The sequence below is a fragment of the Hyla sarda genome, chromosome 3 (genome assembly GCF_029499605.1).
Source record: "Hyla sarda isolate aHylSar1 chromosome 3, aHylSar1.hap1, whole genome shotgun sequence".
Taxonomy (NCBI): Eukaryota; Metazoa; Chordata; class Amphibia; order Anura; family Hylidae; genus Hyla; species Hyla sarda.
Window position 1 is genome coordinate 247,016,083 of NC_079191.1, and position 13,062 is coordinate 247,029,144.

Here is a 13,062-nt window from a genome sequence, read left to right on the forward strand (position 1 = left end):
GTCTTTGCGATTTAAAGGGCCACTGCGCCGCTGATTGGCGCAGTGGTTCCAATTAGTCTGATCACCTGTGCACTTCCCTATATCACCTCACTTCCCCTGCACTTCCTTGCCGGATCTTGTTGCCATCGTGCCAGTGAAAGCGTTTCCTTGTGTGTTCCTAGCCTGTGTTCCAGACCTCCTGCCGTTGCCCCTGACTACGATCCTTGCTGCCTGCCCCGACCTTCTGCTACGTCCGACCTTGCTTCTGTCTACTCCCTTGTACCGCGCCTATCTTCAGCAGCCAGAGAGGTGAGCCGTTGCTAGTGGATACGACCTGGTCACTACCGCCGCAGCAAGACCATCCCGCTTTGCGGCGGGCTCTGGTGAAAACCAGTAGTGACTTAGAACCGATCCACTAGCACGGTCCACGCCAATCCCTCTCCGGCACAGAGGATCCACTACCTGCCAGCCGGCATCGTGACAGTGTGTGTATGCCAGTGTATCCCAACCAGTGCTGAGTTATATTAGTGTTCTGTGTATAACGCTGTAAATATATATATTAGTGTGCTAAGTTATATTAGTGTGCTGTATTTAACTTAGGTTTCCTCAGGCTGCAAGGGGAGGACGAACTGCACGGGCTGGTTTCTGCTTTTTCATGGGGTGTTCATTTGCCCCATAAAAAGGACATAGAAATGCATGGTGTTTGTACAGGACATCAATATCACTGTATGAACCCTGTGCATTTCTATGTCAGCGTTCATACAGGGACGTAGAAATGCACGGGGTTCATACAGGGAAGCAGAGATGCACGGGGATCATACAGGGAAGCAGAGATGCACGGGGTTCATACAAGGGAGCAGAGATGCAAAGGGTCCATACAGGGAAGCAGAGATGCACGGGGTCCATACAGGGAAGCAGAGATGCACGGGGTTCATACAGGGAAGCAGAGATGCATGGGGTTCATACAGGGAAGCAGAGATGCACGGGGTTCATACAGGGAAACAGAGATGCACGGGGTTCATACAGGGAAGCAGAGATGCACGGGTTCATACAGGGAAGCAGAGATGCACAGGGTTTGTACAGTGGTCTTCATGTCATTGCACAACAACTTCGAGAGAAAATCACGTCAGGAGGAAGGTACATGAGAAATAACTCATGAGAAGGAGGAGAAAACGGATAAAGCTGTACATGCTACTGAGTTATTTCTCCTGTACGTCCCTCCTGACATGATTTTCTCTCAAAGCTGCTGTGCAATGAACGCTGACATGAAGACCACTGTACAAACCCTGTGCATCTGTGCTTCCCTGTATGAACCCCGTGCATCTCTGCTTCCCTGTACGGACGCCGTGCATCTCTGCTTCCCTGTATGAACCCTGTGCATCTCTGCTTCCTTGTATGAACCCTGTGCATCTCTGCTTCCCTGTATGAACCCCGTGCATCTTTGCTTCCCTGTATGAATCCCGTGCATCTCTGCTTCCTTGTATGAACCCCGTGCATATCTGCTTCCCTGTATGAACCCTGTCCATTTCTGCTTCCCTGTATGGACCCCGTGCATCTCTGCTTCCCTGTATGAAGCCCCGTGCATCTCTGCTTCCCTGTATGAACCCCGTGCATTTCTGCTACCTTGTATGAACCCCGTGCATCTCTGCTTCCCTGTATGAACCCCGTGCATCTCTGCTTCCCTGTATGAACCTCGTGCATTTTTGCTTCCCTGTATGAACCCCGTGAATTTCTGCTTCCCTGTATGAACCCCGTGCATCTCTGCTTCCCTGTATGAACCCCGTGCATTTCTGCTTCCCTGTATCAACCCCGTTCATCTCCGCTTCCCTGTATCAACCCCCGTGCATTTCTGCTTCCCTGTATCAACCCCTTGCATTTCTATGTCCCCGGTATGGGGCTAATGAACACCCCATGAAAAAGCGGAAACCTGCTCGTGCAGTTCGCACCCCCCCCCCCCCCCCTTGGAGCCCGAGGAAACCTGCGTTATACACAGCACACTAATATAACTCAGCCCTGGTTGGGAAACACTGGCATACACACACATGGGACTACAACTCCCAGCATGTGTCATTCAGGAGTCTTCAGTCTGTGGTATATCACCAGCAGCTGCCTCGGTAGTCTCCTGGGAGTTGTAGTTCACCACACCGATGCAGGGCATACACCAGTGTTTCCCAACCAGGGTGTCTCCAGTTGTTGCAAATTTACAACTCCCAGCATGCCCTGGTTGGGAAACACTAGCATACACATAACAGAGACTACAACTCCCAGCATACACACACACACACACACCTAACAGGGACTACAACTCCCAGTATACACACACACCTAACAGGGACTACAACTCCCAGCATACACACACCTAACAGGGACTACAACTCCCAGCATGCACACACCTAACAGGCACTACAACTACCAGCATGCACACACCTAACAGGCACTACAACTCCCAGCATACACTCACCTAACAGGGACTACACCTCACAGCATACACACACCTAACAGGGACTACAACTCCCAGCATACATATATACACACACACCTAACAGGGACTTCAACTACCAGCATACACACACCTAACAGGGACTACAACTCCCAGCATATACACATACACACACCTAACAGGGACTACAACTCCCAGCATATACACACACCTAACAGGGACTACAACTCCCAGCATACACACACCTAACAAAGACTACAACTCCCAGCATACACACACACCTAACAGGGACTACAACTGCCAGCATATATACACACACACACACACACACCTAACAGGTAGTACAACTCCCAGCATACACACACACACCTAACAGGGACTACAACTCCCAGCATACACACACACCTAACAGGGACTACAACTCCCATCATATCTGCACACACACCTAACAGGGACTACAACTACCAGCATATATACACACACACACACACACACACTTAACAAGGACTACAACTCCCAACATACACACACACACACCTAACAGGGGCTACAACTGCCAGCATATATACACACACCTAACAGGGACTACAACTCCCAACATACACACACACATAACAGGGACTACAACTCCCAGCATACACACACACATCTAACAGGGACTACAACTCCCAGCATACACACACACACCTAACAGGGACTACAACTCCCAGCATACACACACATAACAGGGACTACAACTCCCAGCATACACACACACACATAACAGGGACTACAACTTCCAGCATGCATACACACATCTAACATGGACTACAACTCCCAGCATGCATACACACATCTAACAGGAACTACAACTCTCAGCATACACACACACACACATAACAGGGACCCCCTCCTCCTCCTTACATAGAAATCATCCCCAGGCAGAGATTTATTCCCAGTCCCTGCAGTGTATGAATCCCCAGCAAGTGTACAGTAACCACAGTCAGAGCTCAGGCAGGGGAGATGAGGAGCGCTGCTCTGGCTTCTAGTCCTGCTCTAGCTGTGCTCCTCTCTCCCCCGGCTCTGGCTTTCCATGGAGATCTGCGTCCTCCGGAGCACGGGGAGAGGAGGGAGGTGGCGTGTACCTCCTCTCTCCCCTTGCTCTGCCCTCCCCCAGCTCTAGCTTCGGAAATCTTAGGAGAGCTGGGGGAGGAGCGAACACAAGAATTGAAGGGGGCGGATGCTGGCCCGGCCAGGCTTCGGATGACGCCGCGCCTGCCGGCCCGTGCCCACTTCCTGCCCTCGTATACTGCTCAACACTGAGCTACCGAAGATTCTATGAAAAAGGTATATATATGGGGTTTTAAACAAAAATAAATACAGAGATAGAGATAGTTAGAGTCAGGGACAGATGGGGAGGGGGATTAGGGAAAGTTTAGTTGATGATAGGTGCTCTTTAAAGTCAGATGTGTAAATGAGGAAAAAATTAATTCACTAAAATGTGTAAATGAGGAAAAAAATAAATGAGGAAAAAATTAATTCACTTCAAAACGCAGTTTTTCCCCAAAAAATTTTAAATTTTTACAAGAAGTAATAGGAGAACATTCCCCCAAAATTTGTAACCCCATGGAAATACTCCATAGGTGGATGTAAAGGGCTTGGCGTGCGAACTACAATGCTCAGAAGAGGAGGAGTGCCATTGAGCTTTTGGAGAGAGAATTTTTTTGGAATGGAAGTCAGGGGCCATGTGCGTTTACAAAGCCCCCCGTGGAGCCAGAACAGTGGACATGTGACCCCATTTTGGAAACTACACACCTCACAGAATTCAATAAGGGGTGCAGTGAGTATTTACACCCCACTGGCATTTCACAGATCTTTGGAACAGTAGGCTGTGCCAATGAAAAATAAAAATTTTCATTTTCACGGACCCCTGTTCCAAAAATCTGTCAGACACCTGTGGGGCGTAAATGCTCACTGTACCCCTTATTACATTACTTGAGGGGTGTAGTTTCCAAAATGGGGTCAAATGGGGGGAAGGTCCATTGTTCTGGCACTATGGGGGCTTTGTAAACACACGTGGCATTCAATTCCGGACAAATTTTCTCTCCAAAAGCCCAAAGGCGCTCCTTTTCTTCTGAGCATTGTAGTTCGCCAGCAGAGTACTTTACATCCAAATATGGGGTATGTTCTTACTCAGAAGAAATGGGGCTACAATTTTTTTTTTCCTATTTTCCCTTGTGAAAATGAAAAATTTTGGGTAACACCACCATTTTAGTTTAAAAAAAATGTCATTTTCCAATCCAACTTTAATGAAAATTTGTCAAACACCTGTGGGGTGTTAAGGCTCACTATACCCCTTGTTACGTTCCGTGAGGGGTGTAGTTTCCAAAATGGGGTCACACGTGGGTATTTATTTTTTTGCGTTTATGTCAGAACCGCTGTAAAATCAGCCACCCCTGTGCAAATCACCAATTTAGGCCTCAAATGTACACAGTGCGCTCTCACTCCTGAGCCTTGTTGTGCACTGCAGACTATTTTACGCCCACATATGGGGTACTTCCATACTCAGGAGAAATTGCGTTACAAATTTCGGGGGTCTTTTTTTCCTTTTACCTCTTGTGAAAATAAAAAGTATGGGGCAACACCAGCATGTGAGTGTAATTTATTTATTTTTTTTACACTAACAGGCTGGTGTAGACCTCAAATTTTCCTTTTCGTAAGGGGTAAAAGGAGAAAAAGCCCCCCAAAATTTGTAAAGCAATTGCTCCTGAGTACGGAAATACCACATATGTGGCCCTAAACTGTTTCCTTGAAATACGACAGGGCTCCGAAGTGAGAGAGCGCCATGCGCATTTGAGGACTAAATTAGGGATTGCATAGGGGTGGACATAGGGGTATTCTACGCCAGTGATTCCCAAACAGGGTGCTTCCAGCTGTTGCTAAACTCTCAGCATGCCTGGACAGTCAGTGGCTGTCCGGAAATGCTGGGAGTTGTTGATTTGCCACAGCTGGAGGCTCCATTTTGGAAACACTGCCTTACGAAACATTTTTCATTTTTATTGGGGGGGGGGACAGTGTAAGGGGGTGTATATGTAATGTTTTACCCTTTATTTTGTGTTAGTGTTGTGTAGTGTTTTTAGGGTACATTCATACAGGCGGGGGGGTTTACAGTGAGTTTCCCGCTAGGAGTGACAGACCGTGCATACTGGGAATTGTACTTTTGCAACAGCTGGAGGCACACTTGTTGGCAAACCATCAGTTAGGTTCTGTTACCTACCTCAGTATTTTCCTACCAGTGTGCCTCCAGCTGTTACAAAACTACAACTCCCAGCATGTACTGATTACCGAAGGGCATGCTGGGAGATTTAGTTATGCAACAGCTAGAGGTACGCAACTACAACTCAACAGCCGTTTGCTGTTTGTGCATGCTGGGAGTTGTAGTTTTGCAAGATCTGAAGGGCCATAGTTTAGAGACCACTGCACAGTGATCTCCATACCGTGGCCCTCCAGAAGTTGCAAAACTACAAATCCCAGCATGCCCAGACAGCAAACTGCTGTGTGAGCATGCTGGGAGTTGTAGTTTTACAAGATCTAGAGGGCCACAGTTAAGAGACCACTGCACAGTGATCTCCAAACTGTAGCCCTCCAGCTGTTGGAAAACTACAAATCCCAGCATACTTAAACAGCAAACAGCTGTCTGGGCATGCTGGAAGTTGTAGTTTTGCAACATCTGGAGTTCTACAGTTTAGAGATCACTGTATAGGGGTCTCCAAACTGTAGCCCTCCAGATGTTGGTAGGCCACTAACAAGCTTCCGTTGTCTGCACAGGGAGCCAGACGCACGCCATCACCGCCCGCTGCCGCCATCGCCGATGGTAAGTGACCCTCCGGCACCAGTCACAGGACAGTTCCCCTGTTTTGTCCGGACTACTGTGGGTGGGCAGCACGGGGGAACCGAACTTTAACCCCCCCTCCCCTCATCTGCTATTGGTCGGTCGCTTCTGACCGACCAATAGAAGGGATAGGAGGGGTGGCACCCCTGCCACCTCACACCTATCCCTTCAGGGGGAGCGTGGGTATCTTGGACACCCCCGATCCCCCTTATTTTCCGGGTCATCGGGTCACCAGAGACCCGTATGACCCGGAATCACCGCAGATTTGCGTCGATTGCTGACATGTGGGGGTCTCATGAGTCTCTTAGGGGTGGAGTACCGCTTTAAGGACATCGAGCATACCTGCATGTCCCAGTCCTGCTGTCGTTACATGAAACACGATCAGCTCCTAAGCTCACTTCATAACCAGTAAGTACCGATTGTTAAGAGCAGTGGAGACCCATGGCTAATGCTGGACATCGGTGATTGGTAAGATGTCGGGCATTAATCTTTTAGGCGTGTGAAATTAAAGTTGATTGTGACATCCAAAATGAGAAAAAAACTGATGCCGGTAGTTTTGTGGAACTAATTGGTAAAATTAAGGGGTCCAATCAGCTGAGAGGATGGCAGGAGGACTCTTACCTGCCTCCTTGCCATTCGATTGGTGCTCCAATGCTCCAGGAAGCCATGGCAGCTGATAACACTGAACTATGCTGTGCCATAGTCCCCTATGTGAATAAAAAAAAAGTGTAAAAAATGCAGAAGCAAGTAAATAAATGTAAATTAATCCCTCACCTAATAAAATAAAAATCACTCCCCTTTTCCCAATTTTTAAAATAAAATTATGTAAAAAAAAACATGGGGTATCGCCGCATGGGTAAGTTTCAGAACTATTAAAAGATAATGTTAATTAAACCTCACGGTTTGTTTCATTTCAATTCTTGTAGTTTAGCCTACTCTATTTCCGTTCTTTGTTGTCTTTTTATCCCCCACTTTGTTTTCCTATCTTTGCTTCTATTTCCTGTTTCTTGCTGTGCTGAAAACTACAAATCCGAGCATGCCACATGCCTTGCTGGTTTGGGACGGCTCCTTTTTTTTTATTTGTTTGTTCCGCCCTTTACCCATCCTACTATTTTCCCGGATCAGCCCCCTTATACACAGCACACTAATATAATCAGCCTTGGTTGGGATACACTGTCATACACACACAAAAGGGACTACAACTCCCAGCATGTGTCATTCAGGAGTCTTCAGTCTGTGGTATAACACCAGCATGCTGCCTCTGTAGTCTCCTGGGGGTTGTAGTTCACCACACCTCTGTAGGACATGCACCAGTGTTTCCCAACCAGGGTGCCTCCAGGTATTGAAAAACTATAACTCCCAGCATGCCCTGACAGCCTTTGGGCATGCTGGGAGTTGTAGTTTTGCAACAGCTGGAGGCACACTGGTTTGTAAACACTAGCATACACACACACACACCAGGGACTACATGTGTCATTCAAAGTCCCCCCTCCCCCTTCACATATAGGGGGAGATTTATCAAAACCTGTGCAGAGGAAAACTTGCCCAGTTGCCCATAGCAACCAATCAGCTTGCTGCTTTCATTTTTATGAAGGCCTGTGAAAAATGAAAGAAGCAATCTGATTAGTTGCTATGGGCAACTGGGCAAGTTTTCCTCTGCACAGGTTTTGATAAATCTCCCCCATAGAGATCATTCCCAGTATGAGATTTATTCCCCTGCAGTCCATACATCCCCATCCCGTGCACCTTCTCATCCTCCCCTTCAGATAACACTTATCTTCTCTGTGAGGTCCTTCTCCTGTGCAGACCTGTGTCCTTAGAATACAGAGCAGGGGCAGGGGAAGTGAGGAGATGTGTACTCAGCTGGATGAGCTGAGGGGCGTGGCTTATTCCTCTCATACAGACAGAGGGAGAAGAAAAAAAAAGCTGTGACATCTTGTCCACAACAAACTCAGAACTGTGGACAACAGTAAAAGAAAACCCTCTGAACTACAGAACTGCCTGCCCAACAAACAGGTAAGAAAAACACATACATGCTGCCAAAACATATAACACATCTATATTGCAAAAAAAACTAAACTTACAAAGAAGATGCCATATAGTCAAAAAAATTAACCACCGGAGTACCCCTTTAAGGCTTATAGGGTTTGCCCCAACTTGACATTTCCTATTAATTTTACTTAAGAGAGATTATTTTGGCCCTTCCAATATTACCCAGAGCAGTAAGCTTCTGAAAAGTGTGTTGATTGGTGCAGAGAACGCAAAACATATTTCCTGTTTGTTTATTAACTATTTAACAGTACAATAAAGAAATAAAATGATAATCTAAAAAGTAAAGCATAGCTATCTATTTCTGGTAGATGTTACTAAGCCTCCCTGGCCAACTGCAAAATGAGTCCTTAAACAAAGTGACAAAATAAGCAAAGAAAACAGTCCAATGGAATTGGTTGTAATTCCACACCTCGTCTATAAGTCAGTGATTTATTGCAGTTCATCTATACAGTACTTCCATGTCACTTGAATGTCTTCTTCTGCTGCCCGGTTATACAGTACACTTACTTGTGTCTCCAACGGTGAGTTGCACCCAACTTTTATGATTGAGAGTGGAAACAAGACACCATGGAAACTGTCCATCCTAACATGACTCCTGTCGCCATATTATTCAGTACCTTTAAATTATCCAAAGCTTGCAGGGACATAAATCTTAAAGGTTGTCTCAAGTTTCTTCTTCGGTCAGGAGCCCACTAGGATCTATCACTTGAGCTTTGAAGTTCTATTTAGATCCATGCCAAACATCGGCTGAGCTTAAGCCTGTATCTCTGAAAGGTTAGACATTATCAGTGTTTATAGACTCTCTGTCCTATTTACTAAGGTTGTGCAGTGAGAAGAACAAACAGCAGTGTCCTCTCTTATTTGAGAATTTGGTGCAGTAGGTGGCTGTACTGGAAGATGAGTACGGTATGTCATGATATGTAACTGCAATGTGCAGCAGTTTACCTTCAGGTTTTATTGGAGCTAATGTAGAAGAGTGCAATAAAGAGCGTAAGCGTAGCATCTACTCAGCCTCAAAGATAAATAAGAAAAGCAGATAATACATGTGGATTTAACTTTTTATAGAGTTCAGAGATTCAGGCATAACCATTGATCACCTGGAAGTTCATTGATTTTTTTTTTGTGCTTTGCTTTAAAAGTTTCGATTTAGGCTTAGTCGTGAAATTGAAAATGAAAGATTTCAGAATGATCTGAAACTATCAATAGTAACAATTAGAAAAAAAAAAGCGTAAACCAAAAAGTTGCAAAAAATAGCCTGAGGTGCAGCGCTGCACCAAATGTGCGACAAATATACACACAAAAACAACTCAAAAGACAATGATAAATGCCTCCAATAGTCCTGGGCTTATCTGTTAGGATGTGTACTTGAACTTGTGTATCATAGAAGGTGGAAATGTGCATGGAAATAGGGGTTTATAACTTTGATAAAGGGGAGTTTATGTGGGGGGAGGATATAGTAAGGGAAACTTAAATATTTTAAAGGATCCATCAAAAAACTGTTTTAAAGGAGTACTCTGGTGCAGAGTATTCCTGCTCCGTCCTGCCCGGGCTGCAAAATAAATGAAAATGAACCATCTCTCACCTTCCTGGGTTCCCGCGGAGCGCCACTACAGCTGATCGGTCCTCCGGTCCATCCTCTTCATACTTCCGGGTGTAACGAAGCGTCACATGGCGATCAGCCTATCCCCAGACGAGGCAGAACATCGCGGCGGTCGGCGATAGGCTGAGCGCCATGTGATGCTTCGTTACACCCGGAAGTATGAAGAGGATGGACCGGAGGACCGATCAGCTGTAGTGGCGCTCCGCGGGAACCCAGGAAAGTGAGTGATGGTTTATTTTCATTTATTTTGCAGCCCGGGCAGGACGGAGCAGGAATACTCTGCACCAGAGTACTCCTTTAAGTTAGAAATCATATACAGATGCATTTCTTTTGTTTTCTTCCCATTTATTTTGAGCAAATAGATAAAAAAATAAAGCATATATCTACAAAACCAAATTGAAAATTAAATCAATTTACCAGCTGTCAAAAACATGTCCACCAGGATCCTGTTGTAATGTAGCAGGTTATGATCCAGATTTTAAACTGGTCTTTAGAAACTTATGGGCACTTCACAGTACATCTTACTATACTGTATATGTTACTGTAGAAAGATATATATGCATACATATGGAATTTTTATAGGAAGTAGCTCAAGACAACTTTAGTACTGTGTATGTTTGTTAAAAACATATCATGAAGAAAATTATAAACTTGCACAATTCTAGGACTTAACAAGATGTCTGAGGCTATGTTCACACGTGAGAATTTCGCATGGAAATTCTACATTTGTTTATAGCTTATGAACTTGAAAGGGATTCTACAGTCCCATTCAGACTGCAGAATTGCCACTGTGGAAATTCTGCATTCCTAAATTTACGCGGAATTCGTATGTGGAAACCCTTTGAAATGAATGGGGCTTTTTTTCTCAGCAAAATGCGGAATTTATGCAAATTTTTTGTGGAATTTGTGCGGATTCCACACGACATTTAACAAAAGCAATGAAAGAATATCCCCTTTTTCTGTGCATAGAGAATTCATATAGCACTCTACTCATACTGAATTTCCACTTGAATTCTGCAGAAATTCCGCATATATGCAGAAGATGCGGAATTCCACGTCAGCATCATTTGGCCAGACTACCGCTTCTTTATGCGGAATTTCAGACGTGTGAATATAGCCTAAAAGCGAACATATGTGTTAGACAACACAAAAAGGATAAATGATCAACAAGCAGTGGGTAAAACTATTGATTAACATTTACTATATTATGAATCAATAACCAATACCTAAACTATAATATATAAGAATCATTATAGTGTGTTAGTGATTAGGCTCTATATAATATTTCACTTTTGTTAATATATATATATATATATATATATATATATATGTATATGTATATATATATATGGGTAAAAGTGAGTCAAAAAGTTACAAAGTTTTCTTTTTTGTTAGGACATGCGAGCAATAGAAAGCAAAGTCCCTTAACACTGTCACTAGTGTTCCATGTATCCTTGTCCTTGCCAGCATCAGGCAACATCCTCTTGCCATGTATCTGCCGGGCTTCCTGGTCTTGCTGCTCTGGTGTGTCTCCTGCTGCTGTTCCTGCTCTGTGCACTAGAGTCCGTACACGAGCTCTTGCTGAATCTTATAGAGACAGTGTGAACTGACTAATGGATCCTCCTCCAATCCCTATCAGACACTCCCTATATAAACTTACTCCACCTGTTAAATGAGGCCTCAGCAAGGTTGTGTTTCCTGTATTGCTAAGGTCCCTGACCCCTGTCTTCTGTTCCTGTGTTCCTGATCCTGACTGACTGCTGTACCTGTATTCCTGATTCTGCCGGCACCTGTAGCCATCTTGGCTAGCTGTTTTCACAGCATCTGCTCAGCTATTATACACCTGTTCAGCACTGCTGCGTCTGATGGTAAGTGTAGTGTCGGTTTGCCTTATTCTACCTACCTGGCCGGCTGCCACTTGTAGCACTGTGGGGTCCACATCCGTGGGCGTAACAGTCAGAAAGGATTTTTTTAAATTATTATTCCTGATTCATGGAAAACTTTATTTTTAGAATTTTTTACTGTATTTTCTGTTTATTCCGGCAGAACTATGCAGTCAAATTTAAAGTGTACCTATCGTTAACAAAAACTATTTCTATAAAGTAGATAATAACATTATATGAATATTTGTAATATACATTGATTACATTTTTTTAATATTTTTGGGAGAAAAAAATGCCGTCCCTGCAGCTATTGCCTGTGTGTCTCTATGAGGAGAACAAGTGCAGTAAGTGAGGGTAGGACAAGCAGGGCTCTGTGCAGGCTCCTGGCTTGTCAATCATTCTGCTGTGTGAGCCAGGAGCATGTCATAGAGCGTCAGTGTACAGAGCCCTGCTTGTCCTCACTGCACAGAGCCCTGCTTGTCCTCAGTGTACATAGCCCTGCTTTTCCTCAGTGCACAGAGCCCTGCTTGTCTTCAGTGCACAGAGCCCTGCTTGTCCTCAGTGCACAGAGCCCTGCTTGTCCTCAGTGCACAGAGCGCTGCTTGTCCTCAGTGCACAGAGCCCTGCTTGTCCTCAGTGCACAGAGCCCTGCTTGTCCTCAGTGCACAGAATACTGCTTGTCCTCAGTGCACAGAGCCCTGCTTGTCCTCAGTGTACAGAGCCCTGCTTGTCCTGCCCTCAATTCTTGAAAGGCAAGGCAGGCTCTTTTAAGAAAGATGCCATGCCTGTTTCTTATAAAAACAAACAAACCTTTACCCAACTTCCAAACTACCCCAATGCCTACGGTATAACTGTTCCGGTCCCTGGTGTGAGCACATTCCTGGTGATCATTGTGCCACATGGAAGCTTAGCGAATTGCTGGCCAGAGGGGTGTCTCACCTTGGCCAGTGATTGGCTGAGCGGCAATGTGAGGTATTGAGTCTCGGCCCCAGTCTTCTTCCTGGTGCCGGGGATCAATACATCACATTGCCATTCAGCCAATCACTGGCCAAAGCGGGACATGTGACAGATAACCCACCAGCACCAGAAAGAGGATCACATCCGGTAACGGAGCAGCAATACTGGAAGCATCAGGGAACATCGTCTGTGTTTTTTTTTTTTTTTTTTTTTAAAGAAAGGCTTGCCACTCTTCTGCTGAAGAACCCCTTTAATTTACTGTTGATATAAGGGAAAGAGT